This window comes from Saimiri boliviensis, chromosome 7 (assembly GCF_048565385.1).
Source record: "Saimiri boliviensis isolate mSaiBol1 chromosome 7, mSaiBol1.pri, whole genome shotgun sequence".
Taxonomy (NCBI): domain Eukaryota; kingdom Metazoa; phylum Chordata; class Mammalia; order Primates; family Cebidae; genus Saimiri; species Saimiri boliviensis.
The window spans coordinates 116,823,201-116,844,582 of record NC_133455.1 but is presented as its reverse complement, the minus strand read 5'-3'; the positions used below and the strand labels follow the sequence as shown (position 1 = coordinate 116,844,582).

Genomic DNA, 21,382 nt, shown 5'->3' with positions numbered 1-21,382 from the left:
TCTTCAGCTGAAAGCACACTGCTTCTGGTGGGCTTTGTGGACAGGTATGGAGAAAAAGGCATTTTCCAGATCAATAGCTGCGTACTGCTATGAGGATATGTGTTAATTTGCTCAAGCAATGGTAACACATCTGGTATGGCAGCAGCAATTGGAGTTAACACTTGGTTAAGCTTACGGTAATTTACTGTCATCCTCCAGGATTCATCTATATTCGGCGCAGGCCATAAAGGAATGTTGAATGAGGATATGGTGGGAATCATCACCCTTGCATCCTTCAAGTCCTTGATGGTGGCACTAATCTTGGTAATCCGTGCAGGGATGGGATGATGCTTTGGGTTACTGTTTTCTTAGGTAAAGGCAGCTCTAATGGCTTCCACTTAGTCTTTTCCCACCACAGTAACCCTCACTCTACTGGTCAGGGAACCAGCATGGGATTCTGCCAGCTGCTGAATATGTCTATTTCAATCACGCATCTGGAATGGGGGAAACGACCACAAGATGGGTCCAGAGACCCACTGAGCCCATTGTGAGCTGGACTTCAGCTAAAATGCCATTGATCCCCTAACTTCCATAGGCTCCTACTCTGACTGGTGAACCACAGTGATGTTTTGGGTCTCCTGGAATCAATATCAGCTCAGAGCCAATGTCCAGTAGTCCCCAAAATGTCTGATTGTTTTCCTTTCCCAAGTGCACAGTTACTCTGGTAAAAGGCTGGAGGTCCCTTTGGGGAAGGATGAGAGAAAGATTTACAGTATATATTTTTGGTAGTGTACCAGGCTCCTTTCTGGAAGGGCCCTGGCCCCCCACTTCATTTGAGAGGTTCTGGGTCTGTAAACTGGCTCAAGTCTGGGGGCTGATTGAGAGGCCATGATTTTCTGTTTTTATGATTCAAGTTAGACTTTTGTTCACTTGACCTGGAAGTGTTCTGCTTATATAAATCAAGTAAGCATGTAGTAGGTTTCCCGTCTATTTCACTTCCGGGGACACCATGGTTAACTAGCCAATGCCACAGGTCTGCATAAGTCAGACTATTCTGATTGTCGCTTTGCCTCTGCTGTTCATTATGGTAAACACATCCACCTTGCTTTAGTGGATGAGACCTGCGGCTTGGCCCCAGCCACCCGGGATCCAATTATTCCCATTGAATTTATGTTTTCCAGTTGAGTAACTGTGTTTCCCACTGCAAGATCCATCCTATGGAGGACAGTCACAGTTTTTTAGGGATGCTGAGGATCTGCTCACAAACCAGTTTCTCAAAGTATTGGTGAAAGGTACATCTTCAGCCCCTCCCTTTATAGGTGAGCAGATTCTAAGTGATAAAAATCCAGTACCGGCTTACATTTTCTCTAGGCATTTTAATCCCTTCTTCTACAACAAACCAAGGGAGAGCAGGTGTCTCCAGCTCCCTCATCATGGGCAGCCTTTTGATCCATGTTTCAGCCAACCAACCAACCAACCAACCAACCAACCAACCAGATTAGCCCTTTTCCTAGCTCCCAGTGCTGCAACATTCAGCACAGAATCTCTGCTCAGTGGGCCCATATCAATAAATTCAGCCTGATCCAACTTTATTTTCCTTCTACCATTATCCCACAGCTTAATATCCATCCCACACATGTTCCCTAGATTTCTGCTTGTATAGGTTAGAAAACTCAGGTCGTTCTTTTGGAGTGTAGCACACCTCCTTAGGAGTCACATTTTCTACCTCACCTTTAGGGGCCTGCTGAGACTTGAGTCTGGATGTAGGGCTAGAAGCAAAGAGGGGAGGTGAGGCTGCGTCCTGAGGAGGATCAGCCTTGTTTTGCTCGGAAACTGCCTTGGGAGGCCGTTACTGTTTTCTCAGACAAAGAAGGGCTAAGCCCCTCAGACACATGTAGAAAGGCTGATACTGTTACTATTGTGGATAGGAACACTGCTGCCTGGGGTCAGGGTGTAAGACCACTTCTGCTGGGCAAACAAGTCTCGTTAGAATTTAGGGGCTCAATGTCCCCAGCTTCATCAGGATCTTTCCACATGTCCTCATCCCAGTTTACATAATCCCATTCTCTCCCAATCAGTGCCCTTAATTTCACAGTAGACACTCTGAGAGGCTGAGTCCAACTTTAGTTGTAAATCAGCCAATTGGATGATAAGGGCTTGTGTTTGATTTTCAGCAATTTCAGCCCTGTGGTTACAGGAGAGAAGATTCTGGCTCAGGGCACACTTAGAAGCTCGCAGACTATGTATGCAGAACTGGAGCTGGAAATTTGAATCCCTGTTATTTTTTTCCATCACTTTGCCCAGTGACAAGCAGCCCATCAACTTCATTATATTCCATGGTTTTCCACTAATGTTCAAAGGTGTCAGGTACAGAGCCATAGAGCTCTTTGCTTTAATTTGGATTTAGGTTTGGCGTATCAAATGCAGATATTTCGTGCATTTCTATGAACAGCTTATGATGTGGATTACTGGTGCTCTCTGTACTGTTAGAAGTAGAGTTCTGAGCATTTTTAGGTGTGGTCAGATTAGAGAGACAATTCTAGAAATCCCCAAACCAAGTAGGAGAATTCATCCTTAAAATTCTGTTCCTCTAGAACCATTTCTGATACCAAAATCTGTACTAATCAGAATACAACAGGCAAATAATATTCTAAGCCTCCCAACTGACCTAACGGACTCCCTTTTGGCCAAGAGGACCCAGAGAGACCTTAAAAACTGAGCTCTGGCCAGGACAGAATGGGAGTTCAGTCACGGCTCAATATATTCTTTCTTTATTAACCTTTCTATCACCTCACTCTGTCACCCAGGCTGGAGTGCAGTGTCATGACGATAGCTCACTGCAGCCTCAAACTCCTGGACACAAGCAATCTTTACTGCTTCAGCTTCCTGAGTAACTTGGACTATAGGCATGCACCATCACGCCCAGCTAATTAAAACAATTTTTTTATAGAGATGGGGTCTCTCTATTTTGCCCAGGCAGGTCTCAAACTCCTGGCCTCAAGCAATTCTCCTGCCTCAGCCTCCTAAAGTGCTCTAATTATAGGTATGAGCAACTGCACTCACCCTTATTAATCTTTAGCCAGAATTCTTTCCTGAGGAGTCAGAAGAAACCAGCTATGAAAAACAAGAAACAGATAACTCATTGACTTAGCGCCTTTAGTCAATCATCTGAGGCTGCGACTGGTATCCCCTTCCATCTTTGTAGTTTTGAGGTGACAGCTCACCAGTTTCACACTGTATCCCTTCCTAAAAACTGACCACCATCTCCAGACTGGTTTTGGCTGATGTGAAGAGGATGTACAGTAGGGTTTTTTCGGGTCCTCTGCTTCACCTTTTGATATCAGAGGCCTGAAAACTCCACTCTTGGATCATGCTGATGCTAACATTTTTGGAACATGCAACCCGTGAAGAGGCAGGAAGCTCAGTTGCACATTTGCGTTTTCCTCCTTTTAAAAATATTTGTGACTCCTCCTATAGTTTATCGACTATGTATACTTAGCCAGCTCATTTAGCACAAATTCCTGTCTTATCCTTCCCTCCCTTGGAGCATTTGCTTTGGGCTTCTGCTGGAGGTTACACTTCCCAGACTGCAGAATGGCTGGGCTGCAGGCTGCACCTTTTTTTTTTTTTTTTAAATTTTACTTTAAGTTCTGGGATACATGTGCAGAACATGCAGGTTTGTTAAATAGGTGTGCATGTCCCATGGTGGTTTGCTGCATCTATCAACTCGTTATCTAGAGTTTAAGCCCCACATGCATTCAGTATTTGTCCTAATGCTCTCCCTCCCCTCCTCTCCACACCCCGCAACAGGCCCCAGTATGTGATGTTCCCCTCCCCATGTCCATGTGTTCTCATTGTTCAACTCCTACTTAATGAGACCACATGGACACAGTTTGATTTTTTTGTTCTTTTGTTAGTTTGCTGAGAATGATGACTTCCAGCTTCATCCATGTCCCTGCAAAGGACATGAACTCATCCTTTTTTATGGCTGCACAGTATTTCATGGTGACTATGTGCCACATTTTCATTATCTGCTCTATCATTGATGGGCATTTGGGTTGGTTCCAAGTCTTTGCTGTTGTAAATTGCAAAAGGCTGCACCTTTTATGAGAGATAAGGCTCTCCTCTCTAAATTCATGAACCTCATGATTCTTTCATTCACAGAACCAATAGGAGATAGATAGGAGATAGATAGGAGAGGTTATTTACTAGGGAAATTGGCTCATGTGATTATGGAGGCCCAGAAGTCTCAAAACAGACTGTCTGCAAGCTGCAGACCCTGGGGTGCCAGTAGCGTGGCTCAATCCAAGTCCCAAAGCCTCAGAACCAGGGAAGCCAGTGGTGTCACTCTCAGCCTGAGGCTGAAGGCCTGAGAACCTGGGTGACTGCTGGTGTAAGTCATGGAGTCCTAGTCCTGGAGAGTCTGGAGTACTGCTGTCTTCAGGCAGGAGGAAGAGAGTGTCCCAGCTCCAGGAGAGCAATGAGGAAATCTTTTCTCTCATTCTTTGTTCTATTCTGGCCTCCAGCTGAGTGAATGGCCTCTGTCCACACTGAGCAGATCTTCCCTTTTCAGTCCACTGACTCACCTGCTAAGCTCTGGAAACACTCCCACAGACACACCCAGGAGGAATGCTTGACCAATTCTCTAGGCATTCCTTAATCTAGCCAAGATGACATCTAAAAGTAACCAGCACAGTGTACAATGTATTTAGATGTTTGTTTATTTTCTGCCTCTGCCACTAAATTGGGAGATCCAGGATAACAACGACTTGGTACCCCCAGCACTTAGAACTGAACTTTGCTTGGAACAGAGGCCACCAATAAAATATGACTAGAGAGAAGAATGAAGGAAGGAATGATCACCAGCAGCAGCAGAGACTAATGAGTCTTCCAGGGCTAGGGAGAAGGAGGCTCCCCACAATCACTTTTTTTTTCTTTTTTTTTAGCATCTCGTGCCCACCCACATGGCGAAGGGTGGCCATATACTGATGAACTTAAGGCTTCAATTCATTGCCAGGCACTGCATCTTTCACTGTAAATGGTTCCAATTAAGGTTTACTCGTAGACTAGGAGTGGGGTCTATTCAACCTAAACTCCTGGGCTGTTACACAGTAGTAATAGAGGACAAGGTGGAATGGATGTTGAGAGGCAACTCCAACTCCCACTACAAGAGTTCAGAGGAGGCCTATCAGAAACAGTTACCTTCACACTGGGCCTTGCATTCCAACTCACACATGTTAAGTGACCACCAGGCAAAGTCAATGAAATAATACATACCTCCCCCAGCCTTGCTCCTCCCTCCTCCTTCCAGCTAAATCATTTGTTCTAAAACGTACACCTTGTTATTCTATAAAATAAATAGAAAGGATACACTGTCACACATTGCTTCGCATGGGATGAAAAAAATGAATGAACAAACCAATGGTTAGACTTCTTTATAAACAGACTGTGCACCAGATGGAAACGGGCATGATGCTGAACACCTGAGTAGCTGGGATTACAGGTGCGCACCACCACACCCGGCTAACTTTTGTATTTTTTGTAGAGATGGGGTTTCACCACGTTGGCCAGGCCGGTCTTGAACTCCTGGCCTCCAGTGATCCACCAGCCTCCCAAAGTGCTGGAATTATAGGTGTGAGCCACCATGCCTGGCCAGTAGATTGCCTTTGGACTTGAACTACAACTCTTCCTGGTTTCCAGCCTGCTGGCCTACTCTGCAAACTTAGGACTTTTCAAACCTTCACAATCCTGTGAGCTAATTTCTTTTTTTTTTTTTTTTTTTTTTTTTGAGACGGAGTTTTGCTCTTGTTACCCAGGCTGGAGTGCAATGGCGCGATCTCGGCTCACCGCAACCTCCGCCTCCTGGGTTCAGGCAATTCTCCTGCCTCAGCCTCCTGAGTAGCTGGGATTACAGGCACACGCCACTATGCCCAGCTAATCTTTTGTATTTTTAGTAGAGACGGGGTTTCACCATGTTGACCATGGTTGGTCTCGATCTCTCGACCTCGTGATCCACCCGCCTCGGCCTCCCAAAGTGCTGGGATTACAGGCTTGAGCCACCGCGCCCGGCCACTAATTTCTTAAAATACTTCTCTCTCCCCCTCCCCCCACCTATCCTGTTGGTTCTATTTTTTCTGGAGAACCTTAACTGACACAGATTATCCCCTGGGGCACTGATGATAAAACTGTTGCAAAAAAGAATACGCTGTCCAGGAGCCTACGCCGTTTCCTAACAGTAGCAATTGTGCACCTCTCTGCCACGGTGACAGATAAAACATGTGCTTCTTCCTGGAGACTCATTACTTCAGGGAACTATAAGCAGTTTATGCGCTTACAAAACCACTGGGGTGGTCAAACAGACTACAAAGATCAGATTCCTAGAATCTATTTATGGGAGCAAGCACAGAGTGATCAGGCCAGGCAATAAGACTGGGTGTCAGAGCAGGATTCAGCAAACTGACAGGACCCATCATTTCTGGAACCTCCATGACTTTGTACATGCTGTTCCCTCTGCCTGGAAGAGCCCTGCTTGCATTGTGTATTAGCCAGGGTTCTCCAGAGAAAGAGACCAATGGGATATGTATATATCCAGAAATAGATTTATTTTAAGGAATAGGATCACGCAGTTTTGGAGGCTGGCAAGTCCAAAATCTGCAGGATGGGCCAGCAGGCTGGATACCCAGGGAAGAGCCAATGCTGCAGTTCATTTCTGAAGGCCGTCTGCTGGGAGAATTCCTTCCAGCTCAGGGAGGTGAGTCGTTTGTTCAATTAAGGTCTTCAGATAATTGGATGAAGCCCACCCACATTATGGAGGGCAATTTGCTTTATTCAAAATCCATTTATTTAAATGCTAATATAATCTGAAAACATCCTTACGGAAACATCCAGAAGATTGTTTGACCAAATATCTGGGCACTGTGGCCCAGCCACATTGACACATAAGATTAACCATCACATATTGTTTGCTGGGAATGTCTCCTAATTCTTTAAGGTTCAGTTTAAACATCTTGGCAACATCAAGCTTCTTCATTCCACCACTTGGACTCAGGACATTCTTATATTCGAATCCCTATCCCACAGTACTGTAATGATTTACTCACATGCCTGTGGTCTCTGCTAGACAGTGAGCTTCTGATGGCATGGACCATGGGGTCTACTGGAGACAATATTGCAAAATGATATGCTAGACTCTACCCAGTTCCTGGCACACAGAGTTGCTCAGTGCAATTCATAGAAGAAGGTGATAAATTAATGGAAGGAATCAGGAGCTAGCAATAATAGTAGCATTAAGTTATTTGATCCCCAAATAATTAGCTTCTTTCGTTTTCCACCCTGAATATTTGCTGCGTCGGAGATGCAATAGAGCTAATAGGTCTACCTGGTCACTCTGTCCCAAGCACACACGTACACACATACCCATATCCATTATGACAGACCCTGGGACGATTTACCGAGTCAGCCCCTTGCTAATTGCCTGAACTTGGGCATGATTCTTACATTCTGAAAGCTTGTTTTCTTTTGAAATCAATCATATGAGAACAACAACAATAATACCTATTGCACAATGTTGTTAGAAAAATTAAGTGCCTAGCATATAGTAGGTCCTTAGTAAAAGTTGATCCTCTTCCCTTAACCATATTTGTTTGTTTGTTGGTTTTGAGACAGGGTCTTGCTCTGTTGCCCAGGCTGGAGTACAGTGGCGCTATCTCATCTCACTGCAACTTCCGCCCACTGAGTTCAAGTAATTCTCATGCCTCATCCTCCCGAGCAGCAGCTGGGATTACAGATGCCTGCCATGACACTGGGCTAATTTTTGTGTTTTTAGTAGAAACAGGGTTTCACCGTGTTGGTCAGGTTGGTGATCCTTCCACCTTGGCCTCCTGAAGTGCTGAGATTACAGGTGTGAGCCACTGCGCCTGGCCCCCTTACCATGATTAACATCTGGTATATTGTGCATTAACTATTGAAAGTAACGAGAATGTGTCAGTGAGTTCCAAAGATACTCTTAATGTCTCTTGGTGACCTGGCCTTCTTATTTGTCTTCTTCCACTTTTTGACAAAAGGGAGGATGTCGATTGTGTAGGCAGTGGTCTCACACGAAAGAAAAAGATAGCTGGTGTGTGTACTGTTTTATTCTCTACTGAAATGAGTGATTCTTAATCTTCTCAGGAACACGGGCACTTTTGAGGATCTGAAGATAGTTAAGGGCTCTTTCCCCAGAAAAATGCATATAAATGTGACACTTTGCAAATAATCCTAGCATGTTCATGGACCCCACACACTCAAGGTTAAGAACCCTGAGTCAAAATCTCATTTATTGCCTGTCCCTTGCCTCACATGTTCTCCCTCCCTCTCTGTATATAGACACACACACACATGCTCTCTGCCTCTGTCTCTATATGCACACAAGGTTTCTCTCTCTATCTCTCTCTCTGTTTCTCTTCCCTATGTATATATTTATTCATCTGCTTAACTCACATGTTTAGGATTAGGATAAAGCTTGTGGATGCCTAGGTGGATCGATCAATAGAAAAGTCAAGGAGCAGAAGGAGCTGTGGAAAGAAAACACTTTAGACAAATTTAACAGAGTTTAATTGGGCAAAGAAAGATTCGTGAATTGGGCAGCTCTCAGAACCAGAATAGGTTCAGAGCGACTCCCGGTATGCACAGAAAAAGGAAAGTGCCATACAACGGAAGTGAGGCCAGAAACAGCTGGATTGGTTACAGCTGGGCATTTGCCTGATTTGAACCTTTGAACAGCTGGCTGCCTGTGGTTGGCTGAGACTTAGTTACTTCTCACAAGAGTAGCTTACAGTATGTTCACGTATCCACACCAAGTTAGGTAACAGTTCATTATGTACAAAGAATGTCTCCTTTTGTAATTATGATTGTTGTTCTCATATGATTGTTTTTAAAAGAAAACAGCTTTCAGAATGCAAGAATCATGCCCAGGTTCAGGCAATTAGCAAAGGGCTTCATGTGAGTCAAAGGCAAATTTAGACCAAACTTAAAATATGTACAGAGGCAGCTTTAGGCCGAACTTAATTTAACAGAGCTGTGGAGTTAGAATGGTTCCTTTATTTTCACACATGTGTCACCTTGGAGATGTTAATCTATTATAAGGTAGAGTATAGCAATGGGTAAACTCACCTCCTGGGGCCATTTAACCAGCTTCAGATATTCTGTGCAAGCTGGGTTTGGACTATTAATTCTGTCTGTATCTCGGTTTAAATTGTACTTAAGGTGGGAGGAGACGCGTGCTTTCTGTCTGTATCCCCTGCCTTTAAAATGGAGATGACAGTAGTTCCACTATCTTCAGTCAGAAGGATTAAATAAACTAAGACATATACAGATTTTACAATTATGTATTATAGTAAGCGCTCAGTAACTGTTAGCTTGTTTTATTATTTTGATGACTTAAAATCACCTATAATATAATCACATACAAAGCATAGCATTCAACAAATAATAAATTCAACACCACTAAGAGAAAAACTGCAACTAGGAATGTCTTTAGAAAAAAAGCACGTTCCTTAGGTGAGTTACTTTTTTTTTTTCTTTTTTCTTTTAATTGCATTTTAGATTTTGGGGTACATGTGAAGAACATGCAAGATTGTTGCATAGATACACACATAGCAGTGTGATTGCTGCCTTCCTCCCCATCACCTATATCTGGCATTTCTCTCCATGCTATCTCTCCCCAGCTCCCCACCCTCTGCTGTCCCTCCCTGATTTCCCCTTGACAGACTCCAGTGTGTGATGCTCCCCTCCCTGTGTCCATGTGTTCTCACTGTTCAACACCCACGTATGAGTGAGAACATGCGGTGTTTGATTTTCTGTTCTTGTGTCAGTTTGCTGAGAGTGATGGTTTCCAGGTTCATGCATGTCCCTACGAAGGACACAAACTCATAGTTTTTTATGGCTGCATAATATTCCATGGTATATATGTGCCATATTTTCCTTGTTTAGTCTATCATCGATGGGCATTTAGGTTGGTTCAGGTCTTTGCTATTGTAAAGAGTGCTGCAGTGAATATTCGTGTGCATGCGTCCTTATAGTAGAATGATTTATAATCCTCTGGATATATACCCAGTAATGGGATTGCTGGGTGAGTTACTCTTAAATAGGGATTTTAAGTTAACAGAGTAGCTGGGATACCAGTCTTGTTTCCCCTGCCCCCCGTCCTCCGCCTTGGGACCCAGTGAAAAAGGAATCCATTGTCTATAAATGTCTTTTCTACAATAACTAGACCTTCTCACTGGGAGAGAAACCCACGTCTACTTCTAGAAGATATCACCAGTAGGATTTTTGTCTTTTTGTCTCTTTTACTTAGGAAGGGTCTCTATTTTTATACCAAGGCAAAAGGTTTACTATTATATAAAATTATGATGCTGACAGGTTCCCACGAAAGGTTGCTTAAAAGAAAAACAAAGAAGAAAAAGGAAATGTAAAGGTGCAGTCATCACTGCTAACGCTTCACATTTCTAAGGCAAAAAGAGTGTCTAAGATTGAATTTATTTTCCCTAATTTATAGGTCTTGTTTATCTTTGGGCCTTCACTCTTCTCTTACAATGTTCTCCTTGTTTTTTTGAAACTAAAATATTAACCACTGCAGAACCGTGGCAGAATTACCCAGCAAGTTCAATGCTACCAGTTGGGGAGGAGCCACCTCTCTCAGGCCAGCTCCTGGCACCCGCGTGCCCCGCCGGGAGGGGAAGGTGCAGCTGAGCCTGCGCCCAGCAGATGGCGCTGCCTGCAAAACCTGGAAGGGCGGGGGAAGTCAGGGCAGGGAAGCAGGGAGCTGAGTCACAGGACAAAGGGAGAGGAGGCGGCGGGGAGGAGAAGGGGAGGGAGGACCCGAGCGGTGGCGGTGGTCGGAGTTCTGATGGTTGCAAAAGTGTGAATTGTTAATTTTGAAGTGAACATAATTTCATTCTAATTGTAATTAAGGTGGGAGGAGACACCCGCTTTCTGTCTAAGAGCATTCAGACTTGTTTGGGAATGTCAAGAAACTCGGTGAGCCAGAGCTCCTAGCAGCTATTTGCATACGAATGGAGGATCGTCGGGGAGGAATTCATCCCAGGGGAAGAGGGAGCCGCTGGTGAGCTAGACCAGGAGCAGCAGGGGCCTGGATCGCTGAGTGCTCATTGGGCCAATGGCCAGGAAGTGGCTCCTGACTCCCCAGAACGCATCTCTGCATCTTGCAGGGGAGAAAGAGGAATCCGTGGAGAAACTGGAAGAGATGTTTTACTAAAAATCCCCGTAAGCACCTAGGTAGAAGCGTCGCAGCCTTGGGGCTCTTCGGGCAAAGTTGTAGCACCAGAGGCCCTCCTGGGGCTGGCCCAGGCTGCTAACCGTGGTGATCATTATCAAACACCCAGAATTGATTTCTTGCTGGGACCTGTGCCAAGTGCTGTACTTTCATCAACTCACTTGGGTTTCACAAGAAGTCAAGGAAGTAGATTCTATTTTCAGTCTCATTTTACGGATGAGGAAACTGAGGCAGACTCCACCTGTGGACAGAGCTAAGCAGTGGCAGGACCTGGGTTGGAAGCCAAGTGGGCCTGGCCCCAGGACACACGGCTGCTGCCCTCCTTGCCTTCGGTGCCTATGTAGGCTCTAGGAGCAACTGGACACACCCATATTATACACCCAGAGGACTGGGTGCGGTTGTGGTGGAGGGTGCTGAGCAACTCTGCCTGGCTTTGCCGTGAGGTCTTTGAGGTGCTCCTGGACTTGAGCTAAACCTTGAAGATCTGGGTTCTGGAAAGGCTTAGGTATTTCAGGCGGGAGCCCAGGAGGAAGAAAGCAGTAAGAGCTGGAGAGGGTGAGTTGAGCTCAGAGGCAAGAGAGGAAAGTCTGACCTGGTGGAGGAGGAGCAGCATGAGCTTGGGCAAGAGGGGTGGGACCTGGCAGGCTGGAATGACCTGGCACCGATGTGGACACACCTGGGCACAAAGAGAGCACCGTGGAGAGGGGGAGGTGAGTTTCACTGCCCTGGGACCCCCGAGACCTTTGAGTTCTTCCGTCGTGGGCTCACTTGCCAAGCTTTGAGCTTTTGGTTCTGACAAAGGCACAAATTGTTTATGGGCCTTGGTCAATGCAGCGTGAAGATGGTATCAGAAATGAAAAAAAGAAATATAAAGAAGGTTGCAAAGAAACTAACATTACTGTCAATTCTCAATTACCTGGGAGGGATAAGATTAATTGAAACCCACAGATTTCAATAGCGAACAGCTTTTCCTTCTTTTGCAACCCATCTTTTGCTACAACGTCCAGAAAAAATAACCAAAATGACTAATCAGATTTTCACATCGACTCCTTCATATCCCCCATCGGAAGTGCCAATAAGCAGTGAAACAGCCTCAGCATGGACCACAGCGGGGAGAGGAAGGAGAAGCAGAGATCTGGAGAACTCTCTGCCTGGATGCGAAATTCCTAAGAAACCCAGAACTGAGGACCAGAAGGTGGGATGTGACGGGGAGATCTGGGCACAACTGCTGCAGCCGTCACTGAACCTCAGAGCCTGAAGGGCACCCCACAAAGCTGAATATCTGAGGAGGTGTGAAAAACAGCTTATTGGTGAGGCTTAAGGGAGGACATAGGTATAAAACTGGGGTGAGCTGAACTGAGCACCAGTGGAAGAGGGAAAGAAATTCAGTGACAAACTCCCTGCCTCTCATCATTCCTTTTCCCCTTTGTTCCTCAGGACAGTGGCTCTTGTCTGCTAAATATTTATCTAATATCTGAATTATTGGTGATGTCACGCACGCCCTTGTATCTTAGAACATACTGTGATTTAGAACTGAAATTCTTTATCATCCCCATTTCTGCTAAGCAGGATCTACTCTTGATGTAAGGATGTGGGATCTTGGGAAGAGCATTTATATCTGAGAGGAAGGGCCTGGTGTGTAATCTCAAAAACACCCCTCCTTTTTCTTATAAGCAGGAGAAATGGGTTTTGGCTAAATAAGGGGGTCGTAAGTGAGGGTGCCTGGGCAAGGGGCTGGGGACAGGCAGAGCAAGTGTTTCCCACTTTTCTTTTTTATTTATTTATTTATTTATTTATTTTTTAAAATTGCATTTTAGGTTTTGGGGTATATGTGATGAACATGCAAGATTGTTGCATAGGTACACACATGGCAGTGTGGTTTGCTGCCTTCCGTCCCCTCACCTGTATCTGTCATTTCTCCCCATGCTATCTCTTCCCACCTCCCCACCCCCCACCCCTCCCCCATTTTCCCCCACCGGACCCCAGTGTGTAGTGCTCCCCTCTCTGTGTCCATGTGTTCTCATTGTTCAACACCCGCCTATGAGTGAGAATATATGGTGTTTGATTTTCTGCTCTTGTGTCAGTTTGCTGAGAATGATGGTTTCCAGGTTCATCCATGTCCCTTTTCTTAATGGTAGCAGCTTGCCGGAGATGGAGGCAATTGCTCCAGGGAAGAGTCAGTCTACAGCTGGGGGAGATTGAGAAAGAGAGCGAGGCCAAGACAGTCCGGCCAGGAGGACGAGAGGCGGCGGGATAGATGGACTCTGTGTGACTAGAGCCTATGTTCAAACCCTTGCCTACTGTTAACACAGCAGTTGCCCAGCGAGAAGGCGCCGCAGCCCCGCTCCCTTCTCTTGTAGCACATTGCCTGTTCTTCCCTGGCCTGTGACTTCTCACCTCTGACAGCTTCTAGCTCTGGCCTCTTACAGCCCAAGAGCCCAGAAACAGTGCCCTGACCACTGCTGCGTGGTGTCTCACCAGACATGCCCTTGGAGCCAAACCATCGGGGGAGTCCCAGAGCCTGCTGGGGCCAGTTGCCTAGGGCTACGTATGGCTGTGTATCAAAGCCAAGGAAAGAGGGTGACACCCTTAGGGGTGAGGATTCTTGAGGGCAAGCACCCATTTCCATATTCTTGGTAAAACTCCCTTTTATTATGATGGAATGTGGGCAACTCTGATGATGATGAAGAGGAGTTGGGAGGAAACTTGAGCACTGTTACAATATGGAGAGGGATTTCTATGAATTGTGAGAACGTTTCCTCTCCTGGGAGTATGTGAGTGGTGGTGCTGCTTATCTTCCTTGTGAAGTCAATAAAACTCCCTGGGATTCTACAAGCAGATGTTGTCTCTGGCCATGACCCTGGTGACCCTGGGGAAGCAAGACTCTTGAATCCTGGCTGGGAAGTCTCAGTATTGGTGCTGTGTTCCTGGAGAAGTGGGGCTTGCAGATGGGAACAGCTTACATCCCAAGTTGTCATGGGCTTTGGGGTTTGTCTTCTGCTCCATGAAGGGTTAGGTGTGTTATTATGTGGTCACAAATGACACAGTCTTGGAAAAACCATGTCACCATCCCGACTTGAGCTTCTTCAACTGAAAAATGAGAGGGTGGCACATGTCATGTCAAAGATGATCATTCACCTCGAACAGGCTTTTATTGTGAGTCTTTGGACAAACAGCGTATCTCTCTGGCTCTATTTCCTTATCTACAAACAGGAATAATAATATCCACCCTTACCTTCTAATCTATGTGAAAGCACTTAGCGCTCTAGGAAGGAAAAGCATTATTTAAATCCAGGGTAGAATTATTATTATATTCTATTTGTTCTCTCCTAGTCATTCACCATTGCTGTGCTCTACAATTATGCCCTGAGGTGAGTTATGCGAACAAACAGTTACACAGGCAAGTTTCTTGGGAGGTTGAGCATTCTGATTGTGCTTGGGGGAGAGACACCAGAAGTCTTTTGTTTAGTTATTTTAGTGTGCAGCTTGCTATCTATTTAGTATATAAGCCAGAATTGGACTACATTACTACCTCTAGAATATAAGATTTGTAGTTCTTTGGCCTTTGCAGAGACTCTTGGATTTCTGTGGGTGTTGTTTTGACCACTTCCAACCCAGAAAAGCACACCGTGAGTTCTCTGTGGCTCCCAGCAAGACTCTGATAATGCCCCAGACTCTGACACTCGCTGGGGTTCAGAGCACAACCAGGGTCCCACTTCTTGGAAACCTGCATAGCCCAATGTACATGAATAAAGGCACATTTCATTTAGCTAGACAAACACACGCAGGCTTATCATTGCTTTTGTGTTTTACCATTGTAGCCACCAGAGGCCTCACAAATTGTGGTTGATTTTACTGTCAGTGGAAATCTACTGGGAATTAACAACAACAACAAAAAATCATTGAAAAACTGAATAGAATGTCTACAAAAGTTCAAAGTCTGTTACCTTGTTCATTCAACATCGCTATTCATGCAAAATGTCATGCAAATCAGTTCTTATTTACTGAGTACTTTGCTTCAGTAACCAAAAAAAAATGCTAAGAAAAAAATTGCTTATGTTTAGCCATCTATTTTTCCAAAAATAGGACAGCAATTAAAGTAGTACCACATGATGTGACTGATGATATCAGTACAGAAAAAGAACACCATCTCCGTGCATGGTGCTCAGGGCTGAGCATCTGTCTTTCATCAGCGACTAAACGGGGTGTCAGGAGGAGTCCTGGAGCACCGGGACAATGGGCAATGTGGATGTGATGCCGGGTACGGGATGATAAAAGTACCCTTTGTGGTGAGCAATCATGGCAAATGTGTCTTCCAACAGGGCACCTCAGAGATCCCTTGGGAACCTGATTTCACTTCTCTGGGCCTCAGTTTCTTCTTTGACAAAAAAGAAGAGGGCATACTTTGGGCTATGTGATTTCTAAGTCTTTACAATTCTAAGATTTTTCTAAAATATTTAGAACCACTTATTCTGCATATGTTATATCAATTGCAGCACAAGGTGCTCTGCAAAGGCCTTCTTTCTGAACTCTCACGTAATGCTTTAAGGTAGGAACAGACAGCTCCATTTTACAGATGCTGAAACAAAGCTCGAAGAAGATGAGTCGCTTGCCAGTGGTCCCACAACCTGGAGGTGGCAAAGTCAGGTTTCACACTCAGATTGGTTTAATGCTAAAACTTCTCATTGCCTGATCTTGTCTTCATGCATTTCCCAAATGAGAGAGTAAAGTTAACTAACCTAGGGAATCTAGCTCCTGGGGTGTAGGATTCACTGCAGGTTGCAGTATCAGTTTGGAATTGTGCTAGTGGTAAGGAACAGGCCAAATAAATAAAGGCATAAGCACACATGAGCTTATTCTCTCACATGAAAGTAGGAGATTGGCAGTCTAGGGCAGGTGGGGTGGTTCTGGGGCCATCAGGGCCTCTGGCTCCTTCGTCTTTCTGCTTCACTATCCTTGGATGTTTTCCATCCTTAAGACTGATTCATGGCCCAAGATGGCTTGTGGAGATGCAGCCACCACATTTAGGCTGCAGGGGGAAAGTGGAAGAAGACAGTAGGCAGGTTTATCTCCCTTGAATCAGCAGTTCAGAAGTTCCACATAGCTCCTCTGCTTATATCTCATTGGTCAGTTTTAGTCACCTAGCCACATATAGTGGTGAAAATGTAAAGCAGAGAAATGGAATCTTTATTCCAGGTGGCACACTGTCTAGCTAAACACTAGGGTTTACATTACTAGGGAAGAAGAGAGAGTGGGTATTGGGAGACAAATTGCAGTCTTTGCCACAGTCATCAGCTCCACAGCTACCTTCAGCTCTTTTCTGAGGATGGAGCCTGGCTTCGATCAGGTGTCTAGCTCTCCTCAGCTTCTCAGGTAACCTGGAATAGTAAAGAGTCAGTCACGGTGGCATCACTCGTCATACTTGGGATTTGGTGGTGATCAGCATGTAAACCAGTTTTGGATAATGAGATGTGAAAGGGCTTCTGGAAGAGGCTTCTTTGTGCTTAACAAAGAAATGCTTGGGAAGAGACTGACTTTCTTCTTCAATTAGACATTGTATTGTCTGGAAATAACACCTGGAAACCTAGTAGCCATCTTTGTAACTCTACAGGGAACCTGCATCTTAGGACAAAGCTGTACCTGGAGGATGGCAGAGGGAAAGTCAGAAAGAACTTGGGATGAACTCACAATTCTGGACTTCTTATGATGTACTTTTCCATATTGTTAAGCCAGTTGAATCAGGGTGTCTTCTTACTTGCAGCTAAAGGCACCTTGGCTGATGTGCAGGAGGAGGAAAAAAGTGACCCATTACCCATTTCTTATGCCTGTATGAGGCCATTCTCACACTGCTATAAAGAACTACCTGCAACTGGGTCATTTATAAAGAAGAGAGGTTTAATTGACTCAGAGTTCTGCAGCCTGCACAAGAAGCATGGCTGGGGAAGCCTCAGGAAACTTACAAGCTTTACAGAAGGCAAAGCGGAAGCAGACATATGTTACAAGGCTGGAGAAGGAGGAAGAGAGAGCGGGGGAGGTGCTGCACACGTTTAAACAACCAGGTCTCATGAGAACTCACTCACTGTCATGAGAACAGCAAGGGGGTGATCTGCCCCCGTGATCCAGTCAGTTCCCACCAGGACCTTCCTCCAACACTGGGGATTTGACATGAGAGTTGACATGAGATTTGAGTGGGGACACAAATTCAGACCAAATGCCCTTGAGATGGCAAGCTAGACACCAATCTGTGCCTGTCTTTGAGCTGTACTTTCTGCATTCTATTTCTTACGAGAAGTATCTTTTTTATTTCTACAGAGAGGATGTCTTGAGATACAGTATTTAACAACTCAGATTAGAATAAAAATATTTCAGAATTACAAGGGACTAAACTCCCTTGCTCAAGCCTGTGAGAGAGTGAGTGATTTCCTTAGGGTCACACATCTAGTTAGGGGTAGAATTTGGGACCAGGAGCCAGGCCTTCCGAAGACCTCCCAGTTCAATCTCTCTCTCAGTTTGCCTCCAGTGCAACCACTTCTGAAAGGTCTGGAATGTTGGTGGGCCTGTGTTGGTCACGGTTAGGATTCTTTTCCACAGAGATGGTCCCTGTGACCGTGTCTTTCTATCCTCTCCTTATAACGCCTCTTGATTCCAGGCCTCAGGGCCCATCGCGTCGAGAATGGTAACTTACGACTGTAGGCTGGGGGTGATTTTCAGCTTCAGCTGTTGCCAACCACATCACCCATGGCTGTTACCCTGCTTCCTTGTCTTCTCTGCCAAAGCACACTGGAAATCATTCAGATGGCCATGTCACCTTCTCCTGAAATTGGAACCCAAAGGGTTTCCAAGCACTCAAGCTCCATCTGCCCCTCATTCCAGACCATGTCATGTCACAATTACTCCCAATCCTGTCTCATTTTCCCAGGCAGTGCACACCAGACTGGGAAAAACTCCCCCAGTGAGCCTCAGAAGTGTGTGCAGCTGTATGGGGTGGTGGGGGAGATGCTCTGGGACCTAGGTGACAGGCTCAGTCATGCTATGTGATCTTCTTCAAGAGAGGCAGTGTGGCAGTCATATGCTAGAATCAGACAGACCCAGCTCAACCTTGCTAGCTATAAGAACTGGGACAGGCTATTCAAATTCCCAGCTTTAGTTTTCTCACCTGTCAATGGAGGGTAATAATACCTATCTTGTAGAATTCTAGTAAATACTAAATGATATAATGTCCATAAAGTATCTCGCAGACACTCAATAGACTATTAATTTGAGGAAATATCTAGAAGGCATTTGACGGATTATTAATTAAAAATAAATTTTTGTCATGAAGGCTATAATAGAATTCAGGCTTCAATTTGTGTCTTGGAGTTAATACTCTTTGCTCAGCCAAGCTTGATGGCTCATGCCTGAGTAGTCGCAGCTACTCAGAAGCTGAGATGGGAGGATCACTGAGCCCAAAAGAGCTTGAGGTTGCAGTGAGCCATGACTGCACCCTGGTGCTCCAACCTGGGCAACAGAGAGACTCTGTCTCTCAAAAACAAACAAACAAACAAACAAACGACAACCAAAAACCCCAACTCTTTGCTCCTCTGTTTACTTGATACTTACGGGTTCCTTGGGACCTAAGTCTCCTCCCGCCCAGTCATAGCTTAACATGAAGGGAACTTGGAGTTCTCCAACCTGATCTGTTTGGTCCTGACCTCTTGTGGACTCTGCTTAGCAAACAGGGCCAAGACAAAAGAAGTCAACCCAACAGGTGGAGTCTGTTTTTCCATAACCCCGTGAGTTATCATCATCCCACCAGATGAAATATCTCCCCAGAGACCACTGAGGTACCATAAAGCACAGTAGTATCTGGGTGAGGGCCTATGGTGGCCATTAGCCAGCCGGCTAAGCCATCTTATCTCCCTAACTACTCCAGCCACTGTTGTGATTCTTAATCAACTAAGCTTACTTACCCCTTTCCTCTGAGATGGCTTGGATCTCATCTGGTCTTTCAAAGGGTAGACAGTCCTGGAGAGAAGGCAGCCCCAGGTATTGTCTTAATCACTCTTAGGAAGAGATGAAACCAAAGGAATAAACTGGGTGAATAGCAGAAATGACCCCTCCTCTTCTCTGTCCACGGAGAGTTCCGTCTCCCGAAATGATGACCTAGCTAATGTGACCATGGGGACTTAATGTTATCTTTGATGTTTACCATTCTCCCTGGAGGCAGAATGAGGAGGATCAAAGGTCTTGAGTTTTCTCTTGAGTTCCCTTGGATTTGATCAACAATGACATCATGATAGCTGGTAAATTTGGTTAGTTCTGTTAGTGTCCTCGATTTAATGACAGTGGCCATATTAGCTTCCTGTTCAAACACTGCCATATGGCTCTCCTCTTGCTATTAGTCTTGTGTCTGAACTGATGATTTAGAGATACGAATTCTCCACTGTGGGGAGCAGGATGGCCACGTCAGCACAAACATTCTTGGATAAACCTCATCATTCAGGGAATACCTTTCATGCCTTCTACTGAAAAGAAAATAGGCCAAGGAAATAGTAAATGAAAAAAGCTAAACATTCTTAAAAAGAAACATTTGCTGTCTCAAGATATGAGTACCTGGAGGATATCTGATGACAAAGGCAGTTAGTCCTTCCACCATGGGGCACTTGAAAGGTCTTCATTAGGTACTTGTTTCAGATATTGGAAGGGCCTTATGGGATGAAAGCTGCTGGGGCAGAGATTTCACTGTAGTGTCAGAGGGCCACCCCTGAAGGCTGCCCAGAGCCCCTGTTCTTTTTTGGCCATCTGGTCTTAAATACTCAAGGACATGCTGGGAATTGGTGAAGGACAGAGAGAGATGTCTTCAGGAACATTTTCACTGCGGCGCTTGGGACACAAGTGGCTGTGTCTGATTTGCCCAGAGTTTCAAATGTGAGAGTGGGCACTGGCCCCGAGCTGCACCGGTGTGAGCCGGCATCCGCAAGTCCTCCTTTTCCCTCTGCTTTTCGCTTCTCCCTGGGGGCAGTAGATGGCTCCCTTGGGTGCTGATTTCTCCATCCTTCGCTCACTCACACCCCCAAGTCTTTTGTTCTTTGTCTTGTTTTCCCTCCTAAAGTGTATTCATGAAACAGATGCTTCCATTTTATGTTTCTTGTTTCCTTCCTTCTCTTTCAGCCTTTTCTGGTCTCTCTCTCTTAACCCTCATCCTCCAATCTGCCCTTTCCTCTCTCAAACTCTCCTTCTCCTCCGTATTCTACTCACCATTTCAATTCTGTATTCTCTCTCTCTCTGATTCTCATCCTAATATCTCTGTCCTTTTTTCTGTTTTCTTTACCCTTTTCTTTCTCTCTCTTCTTCACAAAGCAGTCTCTGAATGTATGTTAAGAGATACTTTATCGGTGCCATGATAAAAACAAGCACTTGAAGCAGAAATATTTTACCGAGAAACCCTTACTCTCCATGAATCTTTAGGCTCGGTAGTGGCTCGCATGTTCATGCCCCATGTGTTCTTCTGTAGGCATATATTTAAGGTTGCATTTCACTCCAGGATAAGATTGATTTTTCTGAGATTGGTTATTAGTTCCTGAAGTGGGCCGTTTTTAAGGATGAGGAAGCTAAGTGGGTTGAGCTTGGTGTTGTACAAAATACATAACAACCAAGCCGGAAATCGCACTGCCTCATGAAGCTGTGCAGTGGCTTGGAGGTTGTGGCTTCTGCAGAGCCTCCTGGACTCCTCAGGCTAGGTCAGGTGCTCCGCTTGGATGCTGCTGTGTTGTTCATTCTTCTCCTTCATAGCCTCCATCTCCTGCCTGTGCTCAGCTATCTCTGCCAACAAACCATAACCTCACACACTGTCTAGAATGTAGTGGGCAATCCATGCACAGTCTTCAGAACGCCAGGAGATCCTCGTGAGAGCTTTTCTCATTTGCAGCCTCTTATCTGCTCACCTCTAGAGTGGTGGAGTTTCCATGAGTAGCTGCATTAAGAACTCCCATTTGTATGAGAAATCTGAGAGCATTTCACTTCAAATAGATAGCCCTGTATCTTCCAGGCCTGTGTACTAGGAAATCTAGGCATTAAGGATGCCAAAATAAAGAAGGACCTAGCCAGAGGTCATTCTCCAGTCTGTAACTTAACTTTGCCCAATCCAATCCC

The 21,382-nt window shown here is 45.2% G+C and overlaps 1 long non-coding RNA gene across 6 annotated transcripts in view; it reads left to right on the top strand.

The window, feature by feature from the left end:
- LOC141585190 (uncharacterized) overlaps nucleotides 1-21,382 on the top strand; it is a 71,658-nt gene that overhangs the window by 24,172 nt on the left and 26,104 nt on the right. Inside the window, exon 6 of one of the 6 annotated variants that reach the window (XR_012518590.1) lies at nucleotides 14,585-14,622. The exons of 3 other annotated variants lie outside the window; for them this stretch is intronic. This is a non-coding gene — a long non-coding RNA (uncharacterized LOC141585190). 2 more of the 6 variants (XR_012518591.1, XR_012518587.1) reach the window with 2 other exon arrangements.